General features: G+C 43.7%; 1 long non-coding RNA gene across 2 annotated transcripts in view; it reads right to left on the reverse strand.

Moving 5' to 3' along the window:
* Nucleotides 1–4,078: 4,078 nt before the first annotated feature.
* LOC128349213 (uncharacterized) overlaps nt 4,079–14,874 on the reverse strand; it is a 54,840-nt gene continuing 44,044 nt past the window's right edge. For both annotated transcript variants that reach the window (XR_008318619.1, XR_008318620.1), the window contains 2 exons: nt 6,849–7,034; nt 4,079–4,522 (listed from right to left, as the gene is read on the reverse strand). This is a non-coding gene — a long non-coding RNA (uncharacterized LOC128349213). The remainder of the gene's footprint in view (nt 4,523–6,848; nt 7,035–14,874) is intronic.

The raw sequence follows: 14,874 nt of genomic DNA on the forward strand, positions 1-14,874 counted from the left end.
AAAACCCAGACACTGGTACTTCTCCCCTAAAGATATACCAGCCCCTCAAAATCTGCCCCTCCTCCTGCTTGAAGAAAAAAAGTTCTTTTTTTTTTTAAAGAGAAGTTTGCTACCTTCTCAGGTCTGCTTCTTCTCTTCCCCATACATATCAGAGATAATGGGGATAAGCTTCCAAATTGCAAGGTTGTATTTCCAGACAGACTCAAGTCTTGGCATCTGTCTTTCTAGAAATTAAGGATTTCAACTGCCCCTAATAACTGCTGGCCTAAGTTGCTACCTAAGGTCTCTAGTAAGGTTCACTATTTTAGCAAGCACAATTTTGCCTTGGAAAGAGAGTGGATTGTGCCACACCAATACAGAGTTTCATTCATAACATTCCCTCTACATTTCCAGACCCGCCCTGTTTACAGATTGCTGTAAATGCAGGGCCAGAAACTTCTGCTCCTTACACCAATATAAAATCAAGACTAATATTGCAGTTCTAATCATACTTATCTGAAAGTAGGACTCATGGAAATTGACAGGCCTCTCTTTCAAGTATATGTTGATACACTCCGGCTGCAAGTATGATAAAAGCAGGGGAGGTTTTTGGCTTCACCGTGCACACAGAATCAGTCTCTGCATCTCTAGCTGCCTTATCAGTGGCTCACTTAAGTGTTATTTAAAACAAATTTCCAGGCCAATAAAGCCTCTCCCCTCTGCAAATGTAAATTATATTTAATATGCCTGGGAACATGCAAGGCTGCCAAGCTCTGAGGCAAGCCAGCCTCTATGACTTCAGTCCATTCTCAACCCTTGATTACAATTTGATTTCCTTTGGCATTGAAAAGCAAAACTATTTTCGTGAACAATGTTTTTCCTTTACAAAGCGCAAGATCCCCTTACTTGGCAGAGGGCCCGTTCATTAGGAGACAACTTCTCCAGTCCCTGAGCAAGAGCTGAGCCCCATCCTTTGATTTTAAACAACACAAAGCAAGGAAAAAGGGACAGAATGTATATTGCTCACTTGAGAAGTGTATTGTTTGAAGGCACCAGTTATCATTCGGCTTTTCTACAATTCTTACCACCTCCTTGTGCGCCTTTAACATCAGACATATGGCCTCTCCGGGGAGGCTGACAGCAATTTCACTGCTATTGGATAACGTGTGCACAACTGGCACGAACTTAAACTTACTAGCTTATCCAAATATTACACAGCAGGATTTCTAAATGGTTGCAGAAATAAAGATGTCATTCCAAGTATGACAAATGAGTGCACTAATCCACACTGAGGTTCCCCCACTCCACAAAAGGTAAGTTTATCATTCGCATAGCACAACATTTATGCACTAAAAGGCATGCAAAAAATTGGTCTTCCATTCACGAGTTTGGCACACAGTGTTCTCATGTGTCTTTCCATCATCAAATCACAAGAAAGGAAAGTTGTTTGAAAAGCGACATGTTTCACTCTTATTCTTAGAATAAAGTCTGAAATGTTTAGCCACTTTCACTGAAGCAGACTTGATGCAGTTATGCATACAAATGCAATGCTGAACAACGATGGCCTTCAAGGACATGTTCTCTGAACAGCCGCCAGATTTCATCACTGCATATTCTCTTCCTTGTCCTCCGTGCATGCTTTACTCTGGAAAACTTTGGTGGAAGTGGAGGAAGAGCCAATACTGGTCCCATGAAATTCTTTTGATTCAACTCTGGAAGCTGCTATCAGAATAAGTCCTGAAATAACATATCCAGGGATGGATACATTACCATGGGAAAAGCGGGGGGGGGGGACTACAGAGGAGTTGGAAGGCTCAGTTAGAAAAAGTATCTACTCCCTCCTGCAATTTCATGCCTACCCTAAGTATCTCATGCTAATGTTCTTTTGGGGGGGAAGCTGCAGTGGCTACAAAACCAACCAGAGGTGAACCTCCATGAGGTGAGGGGAAGGCCATTGCCTCAAGTGGTGAATTATTGGGGCACTAGTGGGGGCAGATGCAGGGGTCAGGATGCCTCCTTCTGCCACCCACCTCCCATCTGAGCTGCTCCTTTCTTCCTGACCTCCTGTTCCTCTTCACTGCCGCTGATGTCTTTTTGTCATTTCCTTTTCTGCTCCCTTCCCCTTATTATCAGTCCAGTGGTGATGAAGGCATGTGCAGTGGCAGCTATTGCCATTGCAAAGCAGGAGAAGGTGAGAGTTGGCAGAGACAGGTGTGAGAGAGAGAGAGAGAGAGAGAGAGAGTGTGCGTGCATGCACACAAATGAAATCACGCTTGGAAAAAGGGTAGAAAGCAGCATTTGGTGCTTTGCCTCCAGCATAAAGAAGTCTTGGGATACCAACTTAATACAGGAGTCTGATACCAACCTTAGCTGGCAAGAAGGAGAGCTGCATCTTCATCACTGGAACTTAAGGCCCAAACCAAATGCTGTCCTACGTCCTTTCAGGCAGAGCCTTCCTCACAGTTTGAGCACTTAAGATGCAAGATCAAGGATATATTATGCCCTTATTCATAGCTTTATTTTGGCTGAATAATTTGACTGTTAGAGAGATCCAGCCAAAGCACTACTAAGCACCAGCTTCTACCAAGGAAATGTGTGTGTGTGTGTGGGGGGGGGGCTGTATTAATAGTTCCTTCCCCACAGGTATGGTTTCTTCCCTTTCCCTTTGCTTCCATTATGCAGAAAACATATTGGCCTCTTGAGAATTACAGGAGGCGTGTCAAATGGCAATTTGTTAGTGGTTGATGCACAAATGAAACAGGCATAACCACAAACCCAGGATGCAAAAAGTGTGAAGGAACCAAGTTTGTTCTGGATATTTAGTTGAGAAGCACTATTGGGCATGAAAAGGAACACGTTTAAGACAAAATGAACCTAGTTCCAATGCCATGACCCATAAACATGGGAGGTGAGGCATCTGTTTTCATTTTGCATGTAATCAGCTTCTGAATCATTCTTGGGCCCAGAAAGTAGGCTGAGGCTGGGAGACAAATGATGCTCTAAAGCAGACCTGCTCAACATAGCAACCCCGCCCACTGTTTTTGAACTACAACTCCCATAATTCCCAGCCACAGTGGCCAATAGCCAGAAATAATGGGAATTGTAGGCCAACATCTGCAGAAGGGCCAAAGTTAAGCAGCCGTGCTCTATACTCTCAAAGCGAAGTGGGTCCTATCCCGTTAACTTGGCAAAGAGGCACCTTTTAACGTGGTGATTCTCTTTATTTAGCAGTGGGGGAGTAACTGGCCCTATCCACCCCCAGCACAGTTCCTCCAGTGACTGTTGTTGGTGTCTGTCTTTTGTTTATTTTAGATTGTGAGCCACCAGGAGCCCCTGGTGGCGCAGTGGTAAAACTGCCGCCCTGTAACCAGAAGGTTGCAAGTTCGATCCTGACCAAGGGCTCAAGGTTGACTCAGCCTTCCATCCTTCTGAGGTTGGTAAAATGAGTACCCAGAATGTTGGGGGGCAATATGCTAAATCATTCTAAACCGCTTAGAGCTTAGAGAGCTTCTAGCTATAGAGCGGTATATAAATGTAAGCAGAGGCGTAACTATAGGGGGGGCAGGGGGGGCACGTGCCCCGGGCGCCATCTTTTCTGGTCACATGGGGGGCGCCGCCATGACAAAAAATTGTTTTAAATTTTTTTAAAAAATTTTTCTTTACACAAATGTTTCCTGCTCAGTGCAGCAGCGCTGCAGCAGTAAAGGGAGCACGTCAGCGCCCCCTCCCCCACGAGCGGTCCCTTCCGCGCCGCCCGCACCCCCCCCCCATTGCTTTGCTGGCGCCTGGCGGCCAGTCAGTGGCCTGGCATGGTGGCGGCAGCGGGCGCTTGTGAGGAAAAACCTAAGTATAATGTAGTATGTTGGGGGCGTGGGGGGGCGCCATTTCAGTGCTTGCCCCGGGTGCCGTTTTCCCTAGTTACGCCTCTGAATGTAAGTGCTATTGCTATTGCTTTGAGGATAGAGATCCATCTTATTTATTTATTATTTCTATGTGTAAACTGCCCTGAGCCATTTTTGGAAGGGTGGTATAGAAATCAAATCAAATCAAATCAATGAATAAATAAATAAATAAAATAAGGCAAAGAGACCACTTTCAAAGCAGTGATTCTTTTATATTTAGCGGAGGTGGGGGTAATTGATCCAATTCAAATGCAGCACAGCATTTCTTCAATGTCTGCTGCTGGTGTGTCTTTTGTTAAACTGTGAGCCCTTTGGGAACAGAGAACCGCCTTCTTCTTCTTCTTCTTCTTCTTCTATTAGACCATTTTGGGAACTTCTCCATTGAAAGGTGGTAAAAATGGTAAGTCCTAGACTGCTAGGAGGGGAGATCACTTGGGTGTCTTGCAGGGAGATCGCTTGGGTGTCTTCTTGTTTACCTCAGTCTGAGAGTGGAGGTAAATGCCAGTTTTTAAGGGATTTGGAAGGGAGAAACAATGCCTTTGAGAATGGCACTACTTCTCATACTGCATGCAGGTATTTCTTTCATCTCATTATCCCCTCTGGTTAAACAGGTTTTGCAGGTTTTGTAGAGGCGCATTCCACTGTTATAAATCAGAAATCAAGGCATTATTATACTTGTACTTTTACTCTGGACTCATACATAAATCTTTGCCCTCTTGATAGGCACAGCTGCTTTAATATTTTCCACCAGTGGTCTCTGCCTTCCTTAAAAATCCCCTTTAAATAGCCCATTGCTTCATTGGCATCGAGAAACCATTTGTATGACTTGCAATGCAAAAGCCAAATGTATCCAACATTTTGACTCCATTAAGTTAATGATATTACACCAGAGACGAAGGCATCCCAAGAATGAAATTAAATGAATAACATATGTATAAATATATATAGCAGCAAAATCCAGTAATGAGCTTTCATTAACTTTGTCCACCTAACCACATATTTCACCCTCTCCATAGCCTTGACTTACTGTCAGTGAAGCATAGCTAATCACAAATGCCAGATTAAGAACATTAATTATATGAAACAGTCAGCAAGTTGGAGTTTGCTTTTCATCTTGCATCTACCCCTCAGCGGACAGCTTTCACATCTACTAAACAAAAATCAAATATTGCTTTTCTCCATAAGGGGAAGTTGCAAACCAGCATTCCTGGCAGCTGTAAAATGCCACTGGCTCTTTTCATCCTTATCTTATAACTAGCTCAAAGTCAATGACTGTGTCTCACCATCCCACAGACAAAATGCTTTCCTTAAATCTACTATTAACATTTCATACCTTCTTTCAAAATTGTAATGCTACTGATATTTATTTTATTCATTAGGTCCACCACCTCCCCAGTGAAGCCTGAAAAATGAACTGTGTCCTCATTAAAATAAAAGTTATCTCAGTTCTAGTTGAAGCTGACAGTGATGATGTAACCATGCATTTGAAGGGTGGTGACTTAGTTATTATATGGCATCGCACCTTTCTTCTATAAAGCTCAGGGCAACATACATGGTGACTGCCCCATTTTATCATCTCAACAAACCTTTGAAGTCAGGCCATGGGAGAGTGTCTGGCCTAAGATCACTCGGTGAGTTTCATGAATGAACCACTATTCCCAGTGTACTTATTTATTTTATAAAGGAATATCCCCCTTTCTCTCAAAGGATTTAAAGTGGCTAACACCACCACCAATATGTTAAAATAATCAAAAGACATCAGATCATGAAACATACAAAAGCACACTTAAAGATCATTAGCACAGCAGAAAAACAAGGAACAAGCAAGAGTAAATAGAAACAATTGCTAAAATTCAGAGGACATTTGAGAAGGCCTACTGGAAAAGCAGTTTTTCAACTTATGACAGAAAATAGGCAAGAAGGGTGCTATTTAAAATTCAGGAGGGAGGTAACTACAAAGAGCGAGGCCCATCACAGAGAAGCCTTCTTTTCCCTGCTTGAGTGCCTTCCAGATGCATCTGTCTGGCCAATGGGCAAAGCCGGGTGCTAGACAAGATGGGCCTTTGGCTTAATCCAGCAAGGCTTTTCTTATATTCTAAGGCCTGCTCGTGTACTGCCAACCAACCAAACCTCAGAAGACAATTGAATGTGTGAGTGCACATCCTTACCAGATAGGACAGGCAGGTTCACATGGGAGGATGTGGTCCTTCAGGTATCTTGACCCAAAGCCATTTAAAGGTAATGTCCAGCACATGCCCCCCAGAAAACCAGCAACTAATACAGCTGATATAAGATTGGTGTAAAAGTGATCATTAAGTGCCCCTGGCAAGACACTTGTTTTGTACCGCTGAAATTTCCAAAGGTTGTTCAAGAGCAGCTCCATGTATCACTGTAATCCAGATGAGAGGTTACAAGGTCATGGAATTACCACTCTGGTCAAACATTCAAATCAAACATTCTGTCTTCTACACCACACTTCCTCTCCATCAAAATATTGGAATGAGGTCAGATTAAGTTAACAGAAGCATATGCATAGCCTTGACACTACAAAAAAAAAAAAGTCTTGCAACTCTGGACTGCAAGTAGTCTCAGAGGACATAAAGATAAAAAAGTGCTTTCCTCTGTAGTATTTATGATGGATCTCTTTCTTGATTCTAGCCAAGATTGGAGAAGACCTTGAGTAATTGCTGGCAAGTCCATCCCATATTTTATACTAGAGCAAAGGGTCAGATGGCACTAGGGGGCATAAACATAAACAACTGTGCATCTGTACAGCATGTACGGACTACAGCTTACCCTAGAAGCATTCCTGATTAAATTGCAGTGTTACTTGGGAGATAAATCAAACAAGACAAATCTGGGTGGGGTGGCTCTTGCAAAGTTTTGAGGGAGGCAGTTAGCCAGTACTTGGTGACAGCAATAGCAGGCATTGTTGCTTGTTTTGTTTTTTGATGGTTAATGCTTCACCTTTGCAAGTGGAGGCAGAAGCAGCATTTAAAGGGCTTGGCCTCTTCCCAGTGGCCGGCTCCATTTGGCTGCCATTTTTGGTCCTGGAATGTCTTTAGAATGATGCTAGCAGCTGGTCAGAGCTGACGGCAAGATCTAGCACTTCCAGTGCTGCTTCTGCCACTACCTGAAAAGGCACAGCATGACCTGCAAAAAAAGACACACAAGTGAAACATAATATCTTTTTTTTTTTTTTTAAGGAGAAAGGACACCTAACACTGCCACTAAACAGAGTTAACCCTACAAAACTATGAATTTTACATGCCCACCTCCTGAGAATTTCAAAGATTTGATGGTTCGGAATGGGACCTATTCAGATCAGCACTAGTCATGCTGGCTCTGATTATTTAAAACACGGTTTAAATAGTAAAGTTAGGAACTGGTTTGAATGTTACAGCTCGACGTGATTATACAGGCCTGGGGGCAGGTTCTGAGCCCCGTGCTCTTATTGCCCCATATGTGGTGGGCCATCACTTCAGACAGTACATCTGAACTGTAAACCTTTTACAACTTAACATTAAAAACTTATAAAATATTAGAGGCAACACATTTGTTTTTATTTGCTTATGTACAGTATGAATAAGTACAGATTTACAGATCCATATATGGTCTTACATGCAGCAAGTCAAACAAAAATGTGAGTTCAGTTCTAGTTGAGGTTCATCAGTATTGTTTAACCTGGTTCAGCCACTAATGATGAGGGGAAAAACTGGTTTGGTAGACTCTGAATTAGTTTTGAACCAGTTTAGATACATATCATAATGAACAATATCAAACTCTTTTGCTTGCAAATATAACTCTGTCAAATAAATACAGTATTTAATAAGAGAAAAATGTGTACTATTTTTAAAGTTTCTTTTTGCATTTTAAAGAAGTATTTTTCAAACAAAATGCAATTTCTGAGTGAAATACAAAGTGCTGGTTATTAGCTATGAAGCCCTTAATGGCTTGGTTCCTGGGTGTTTAAGAGAGCACCTCCTCTATCATGAACCCTCCCACCTTTAAAATCATCTGAGGAGGTCCAGTTATGGCTACCACCAGCTCGTTTGGTGGCTACTTGGGACTGGGCCTTCTTTGTGGCTGCCCCTGGGGTCTGGAATTCACTCCCTGTTAAAATCAGCATTTCTCCATCTCTGGCTGTTTCTTTAAAAGACTCTTAAGACACACCTGTTTTCTCAGGCTTTTAACTAATTTTAATTGGTTTTATATTATAAAATACTTCTAATTGTTTTACATTTGTTGCATTTCAACTTATGTACACTGCCTAGGAATGCATGTGTTAGCCAGTATAGAAATATGATAGATAGATAGATAGATAGATAGATAGATAGATAGATAGATAGATAGAAACAACCAAATGAAAAATAAACACATAAAACCTTAATCATACCATTGAAATCGGAGTATTTGATTATTGAACGGCTCATTTTGACCTGGGTATCACTGTGTGTGTATGGGAGTTCAGTTCCAGTTAAGGTTCCAGGCAGCAAAGAGAGTTTAATTTTAAATTCAGTTCCAGTTCACTGAGCAAACCACTCTGAACTGGTGTCTGGGTTCGGGTTCAGATATGGTTCACCTCCTTGCTGATATGACAGGGATCAATTATGCATGCAGATCGTGCATCAAAATCATGACAGGGAGGGACTCCAAATGCTATAAAGAGGACTTTTAAAAAGTTGAACCATGAGGGGACCCTGAAAACACTTCTTGTTTGGGAAACCATTTAGGAACACAGGGCGCAGCCTTATACCAATCCTGACTATTACTGGTATACCTAGTCCAGTCTTGTTTGGACTGACTGACTGTATTTCTCCAAGGTTTCAGACAGGAGTCTTTCCCAGCTCTACCTGGAGATGCCAGGGATGGAAACTGGGACCTTCTGCATGCCAAGCAGATGCTCTAATACTGAGTTACAGCCCCATCACCAAAATTTCCAATCCCCATTTAATCAAATGAGTCAACCATGGTCCTAACAATAATGAAAGGTTGGGACAGACTTGTAGGAGAGAATCAGTGAGCCAGAAGGGGTTGCTTGACCCTTTCCTGTCTGCTAAGCCTCTCCTGAAAATGCCTCCCTGGCAACTGATGTTTCCCCAATTGCCCCCTCCCCAACAGAATGAAGCCCTAGTGAGGGGGAAACAGCTTTGAGAACAATGCAGGGAAGGATCAGCAGGTACGTGAGAGGTTAAATACCCATCCTGCTTTGCTGCTAATCCTCTCCTGTCCATCCTGACCCTGCATTCCCTTTATCTTGGCAAGCTGCCATGATAACACCTTTAATGCTAGGCCATATGTATGCAGTGGGGGCATTTTTAATCTCAGCTCATCATCTTCTGCACTCCTAGAGAGTGTACAGTTTCACTAAAGACAAGTCACACCCTTCCATTCTCCAATCCGTGCTGGCCTTTGTAAGCCTCCAGCCTCAGTGTCTTGTTATTGCTTCAGTTCTCAGCGCAGGGGGACAGAACATACACCAGTTTGCTTACTTTCTTTTAATGACTTGAGAGACCCTGAGCATCACTAGAGGTGATGTAAGTAACAGATGTGACACCAGAACTCACTATTTTAGCGGAAGTTAAATGTTTTCCCAGCATACAAAATGCAGTCCTAGATGCTGGCAGATCCAATTTACTAGTTGTCCAAAGGTGTGCACAGATGTGATGATTTTTGGCTGAGTGCCCCTGGGGTATTTCAGCAGGGTGTTCAGTGTCTGGCAAGGTGTAATGCGAGAAGAAGTGAGAAGGGGGAGTGAAATGTTACAGCTACTTACTTGATGGGAACATACTTATCTGCTTATTTATCTCTGTGCTGCTGGAGGCTTGCTAGAGACAGATTGTTGAGAACTCCTCCCCTCCACCGCTGTATTACCCTTCTTATCCCTCTCTGTTTCCCTTTCATCTGCAAATATTTCTGTCTTTCTGCTTCTCAGAAAACAAAGAATTATATGATTTTGGACTAAAATATATATTTTTTAATACAAGAGAAAGGGGGACCCCCTGTTCTTCAAGCAAAAGTCTCACACCTATTGTCTTCCCTGGGGCACCAAAGAAGACTTTACCTAGAGGTTTCAAAATGCTTTGAGCAAATTTACCTCAGAAAAGTCAAGCACACTGTTATTGGGTGGGGGCTGAGAAAAGGCAATACTTCCAATCAGTGGGCTGCCACTGTTAGTTCAGTGAGGTGAAATCCAAGTGGCAGCATTGTTTGGCACAGAGGGAACGTTTGGCCATGTGTGTACGGTGAGGGGATTTTTCACCTCAGCTCATAGGCTTCTGCACTCCTATAGTGTGCAGTTTAATGAAAAACTCTATATACAGATCTGTGTAACTCACGTAAGTATTTTAGCATCACATCCTCCACAACCTGGCACATTCTTATAGATGACAAAAGACCTATGAAATTTCACTGCGGTTCACAGCTCATCTCTTCCAAAGCATCGGAGAGCCATGTTGGTGAAGAAGCCTTAGTAGTGCTCCCTCTAATGATAGCAGGAGCCAATGCAGGAGAGGAGAGCTGGTCTTGTAGTAGCAAGCATGGCTTGTCCCCTTAGCTAAGCAGGGACTGCCCTGGTTGCATATCAATGGGAGATGAGCACTGTAAGATATTCCCCTCAGGGGATGGAGCGGCTCTGGGAAGAGCAGAAGGTTTCAAGTTCCCTCCCTGGCTTCTCCAACATAGGGCTGAGAGAGATTCCTGCCTGCATCCTTGGAGAAGCCGCTGCCAGTCTGAGTAGACAATACTGAGCTAGATATACCGATGGTCTGACTCAGTATATGGTAGTTTCCTATGTCCCTGTGTCCCAATGCATCCCATGAGTGGGCACACAGACAGAAGCAGTTCTGGGGGACATCAGCAGAGATTGAAACTTGGAGAAGCAATAGGAGATGGTCACTTGGCATATGCCTCATATGACCAGGCAGACTGATCTATAGAGACATGGTCGCTGAAGACTTGATGGAGGAGCAGGGCTGGATTATCTAAATGTTTATTTATTTGCCACATTTGTACTCCATCTCTTAACCAGAAAGTTTCATGTGGCAGCTAGGCAAATATTTTTGGATAGATATCAGATAGACAGCAAAAAAACCCACATTTTTTCGTTAAAAGACATGAATGAGGAAAGCCTGATGGAAAGACAAAGGAAAGGCATCCCACAGTTGAAGCACTATTACTGAGAAGACCTTATTACTCACAGGCATCATCCTCACTTAAGAAGATGGGCTTACCCTGAGCAGGGACCATGAGGAAGCTTGTAAAGGCTGGTCTGGCAGGGACACACATGTGTGCGTAGGTGCTCCTTCAAGTACCCATCTCCCTGGACATTTAGGGCTTTAATGATTAAAACCAGCATCTTGAATTGTGCCCCAAAACAAACTGACAGCCAGTGAAGTTCTTTTAAAACTGGCAGAAGGTATTCCCTATCATTTGTACCAGTTAACAGCCTAGCTGCTATGTTTTGTAAAGGTAAAGTGCGCCGTTGAGTCGGTGTCAACTCCTGGCGACCACAGAGCCATGTGGTTCTTTGGTATACTATAGAAGGGGTTTACCATTGCCTCCTTCCATGCAGTATGAGATGATGCCTTTCAGCATCTTCCTATCTCTGCTTCCCGATATAGGTATTTCCCATAGTCTGGGATAGGGATGGGCCCGGACCGGTCCGGAGGCCATTGAAGAGGCCTCCGGACCGGTCTGGACCTGGGTGGTTCGGATTGGGGGTGGGGGGTAGCTTTAAGAGCGGCGGGAGGGTTTACTTACCCCTCCCGCCGCTTTCTGCTGTGGCGCCGTAATTGCTAGAGTAATTGGGGCGGCAGGATACCTCCCTGCCGCCCCTTCCCCGCTGCTGTTCTGCAAAAACTCCCAGTAATCCTTTGCGCGCGCGCACATCGTGCGCACGCTTCACATCACTGAAGTGCGTGCGCGCAAAGGATTACTGGGAGTTTTTGCAGAACAGCAGTGGGGAAGGGGCGGCAGGGAGGTATCCTGCCGCCCCAATTACTCTAGCAATTACGGCGCCACAGCAGAAAGCGGCGGGAGGGGTAAGTAAACCCTCCCGCCGCTCTTAAAGCTACCCCCCACCCCAGTGCCGGACCGCAGTGTGGCGGTTCCGTGCACACCCCTAGTCTGGGAAAGATACCAGCGGGAATTCGAACCAGCAACCTCTGGCTTGCTCGTCAAGTCATTTCCCTGCTGTGCCATTAGGTGACTGTACCAACTGTAATTTCTAAACGGTCTTCAAAGGCAGCCTCATAGAGTACATTACAAGAGCCAATCTAGATTATATCAGGATATGTATAGTAGAAGCCAGATCTAATTTCCCCCCCAAAATGACTGTGACTAGTGAATCAGCTGAAGTGGATAAAAGTGAACTTTTAGTCATAGGGGATAGCTGGCATCCATCTACAAGGAGAGATTTAATAGTACTCCCAAACTGCAAATCTGATCAGACAGAGTGAGACTCCATCTAGAACAGGTCAAACCCCACTTCTCTGGTCAACAATAGTATCTCAGTCTAATCTGGCCTGAGTTCAATTTGTTGTCCCTCATTCATCTTATTACCAGTTCCAGGCATTTGTTCAGGACTACCACAGTCTTCCCCAGATCAAAAGGAGAGAGGCAGAATTGAGTGCCATTAGTGGACTGATAATAACATCTTATCCCAAGTCTTCAGCTGACCTTATCCAGTAGTTTTATGTAGTAGATGCTAAACAGCATGGGAAATAAGATGACTCTCTGTGAGTCTCCATAGTGCAAAGGCCACGAAGCAGGCAGCAGTCTCCTAGCAACACCTCCTGGAAATGACTAGCTAGATTGAAACTAAATGTCCAAAGGGTGATATCCGCATCTTGGAAAAAAGATTCAATAGGATACCATGGCTGATGATATGAAAAGCTGCTTAGGGATTCTGGAGAGACAAGAAGGACATAGTCTCTCTGCCTTTATAGCAATAGCAATAGCACTTACATTTATATACCGCTCTATAGCCGGAGCTCTCTAAGCGGTTAACAATGATTTTAGCATATTGCCCCCAACATTCTGGGTACTCATTTTACCGACCTCGGAAGGATGGAAAGCTGAGTCAACCTTGAGCCCCTGGTCAGGATCGAACTTGTAACCTTCTGGTTACAGGGCGGCAGTTTTACCACTGCGCCACCAGGGGCTCTGTATCACAGAGCAAAGGTTATCCTTTATCACAGCAAAGGTTATCCATGAGGATGACAAAGGCTGTTTCAGTATCAAAAAAAGGAAGGGTTGTGCCGTTGAGTCAGTGTCAACTCCTGGCGACCACAGAGCCATATGGTTTTCTTGGTAGAATACAGGAGTGGTTTACCGTTGCCTCCTCCCGCGCAGTATGAGATGATGCCTTTCAGCAACTTCCTATATCTGCCCAGAGACAAAAGTTTTGGGTGGTATAGAAATGTAATAAATGAATGAATGAATGAATGAATGAATAAATAAATAAATAAAATATATCACTGCTGCCCGATATAGGAGTTTCCCACATTCTAGGAAACACACCAGCGAGGATTTGAACCAACAGCCTCCTGCTCTCTAGGCAGGTTACTTCCCCACTGTGTCATCCCAGATTGAAATGGGCCAAGATAATCAGATTCAGATGACTGGCCACCACCCACTTTGAGATAGTATTGGCCAACGGACAATAGTTGTTGATATCCAGGTCCAATAGAGCGTTTTCCCCCCCAGGAGTAACCTCACAACCCAGGACCATCCCTTCCCCTGAAGGAGTTATTACTTATTTCCAAGACCCAGTACATCCAGCAAGATGTAATGGGCTGTGATGGGTAAAGCTGAAGCATATTGGTCATGGACCACAGCACTACAAGCATCCACATCCTCCACAATAACTGAACATCATCCAAGCAAGAGAGAGAGGACCATTCCCTGAATGCATCTTTTAGTTGTATTGTTTCCAAAGGGGAGTTAGAACAGATGCAAACAATTTAATCTGTGAAATGCCTTGGAAACAAGTCACAGCAAGCCTCCAATAGAACATTATCATCATTTCAGGAGGAGAGATGTAAAAGATATAAGGGATAGAAAAAGGATAATTCCTGTATGTAAACTGCCTTGGGCCAGGGATGAATTCCAAAATCAGTTGCAGGCCTTAAGCCAACAGTCAGATGAGGAAGGAGATGTGTGAGGTAACAGGGCTCTCATCTGATGCCTTTTGATATGCAACTGCTTAGGAAGGGAGGGAGGTTTGTATGCTAGGCAGTCCTGGGGGCAACCTTCACACAGTGCAAGCACCAGCTACATCTCTGGGTTACCCTAACTTGTCAGCATCCCCCAAAAAGGTTCTCCCTATATACCTTTATGGACATGGCACATGGAAGCTATAATCAAGAAAGCGCATGCAGGGCATTTTCATTACAGCACTTTTTACTGTTTTCCATTTTTCTGTAACGTGGCTATAGAACCTCCCTTGCTATAATGGCTATCTGAATTTAAAATAGATATTTTCTGCTGTCTGTTTCAGAGCAAAACATTCACATGAACACATTAGTCCAGCCATTTTAGGTCAATCTGGGGGTGGGGCAGCAGCGGAGGAATCCCAAAGTTTTGAAAATGGGTACAGATGTCAAGGACACTGTTGTAAGTTGTAAGTAACATACTACAAGAACTGATTGGTACAACTTGAGCTTGTTTCATACAATTTGTTTCATACAACGCATAATTAACCCATGGAATGCTCTGCCACAAGATATGGTGACAGCCACCAGCTTGGATGACTTTAAGAAAGGCAAGAAGTCAAATTTCTAGATACGTTGAATGACTGTGCCCTAGAACAGTTGGTCATGGAACCAACCATAGAGAAGGCAACCTTGGACTTAAGCTGAGTGGCACCCAGGACCTGGTGCGTAATGTCAGTGTCATCAACCCTTTAGGGAACTGTGACCATAGTGCGATCAAATTCAGCATACACATGGGGAGAGAATCATCAAAGAAGTCTAACACAGACACTTTGAAT

This window comes from Hemicordylus capensis, chromosome 3 (assembly GCF_027244095.1).
Source record: "Hemicordylus capensis ecotype Gifberg chromosome 3, rHemCap1.1.pri, whole genome shotgun sequence".
Classification (NCBI taxonomy): Eukaryota; Metazoa; Chordata; class Lepidosauria; order Squamata; family Cordylidae; genus Hemicordylus; species Hemicordylus capensis.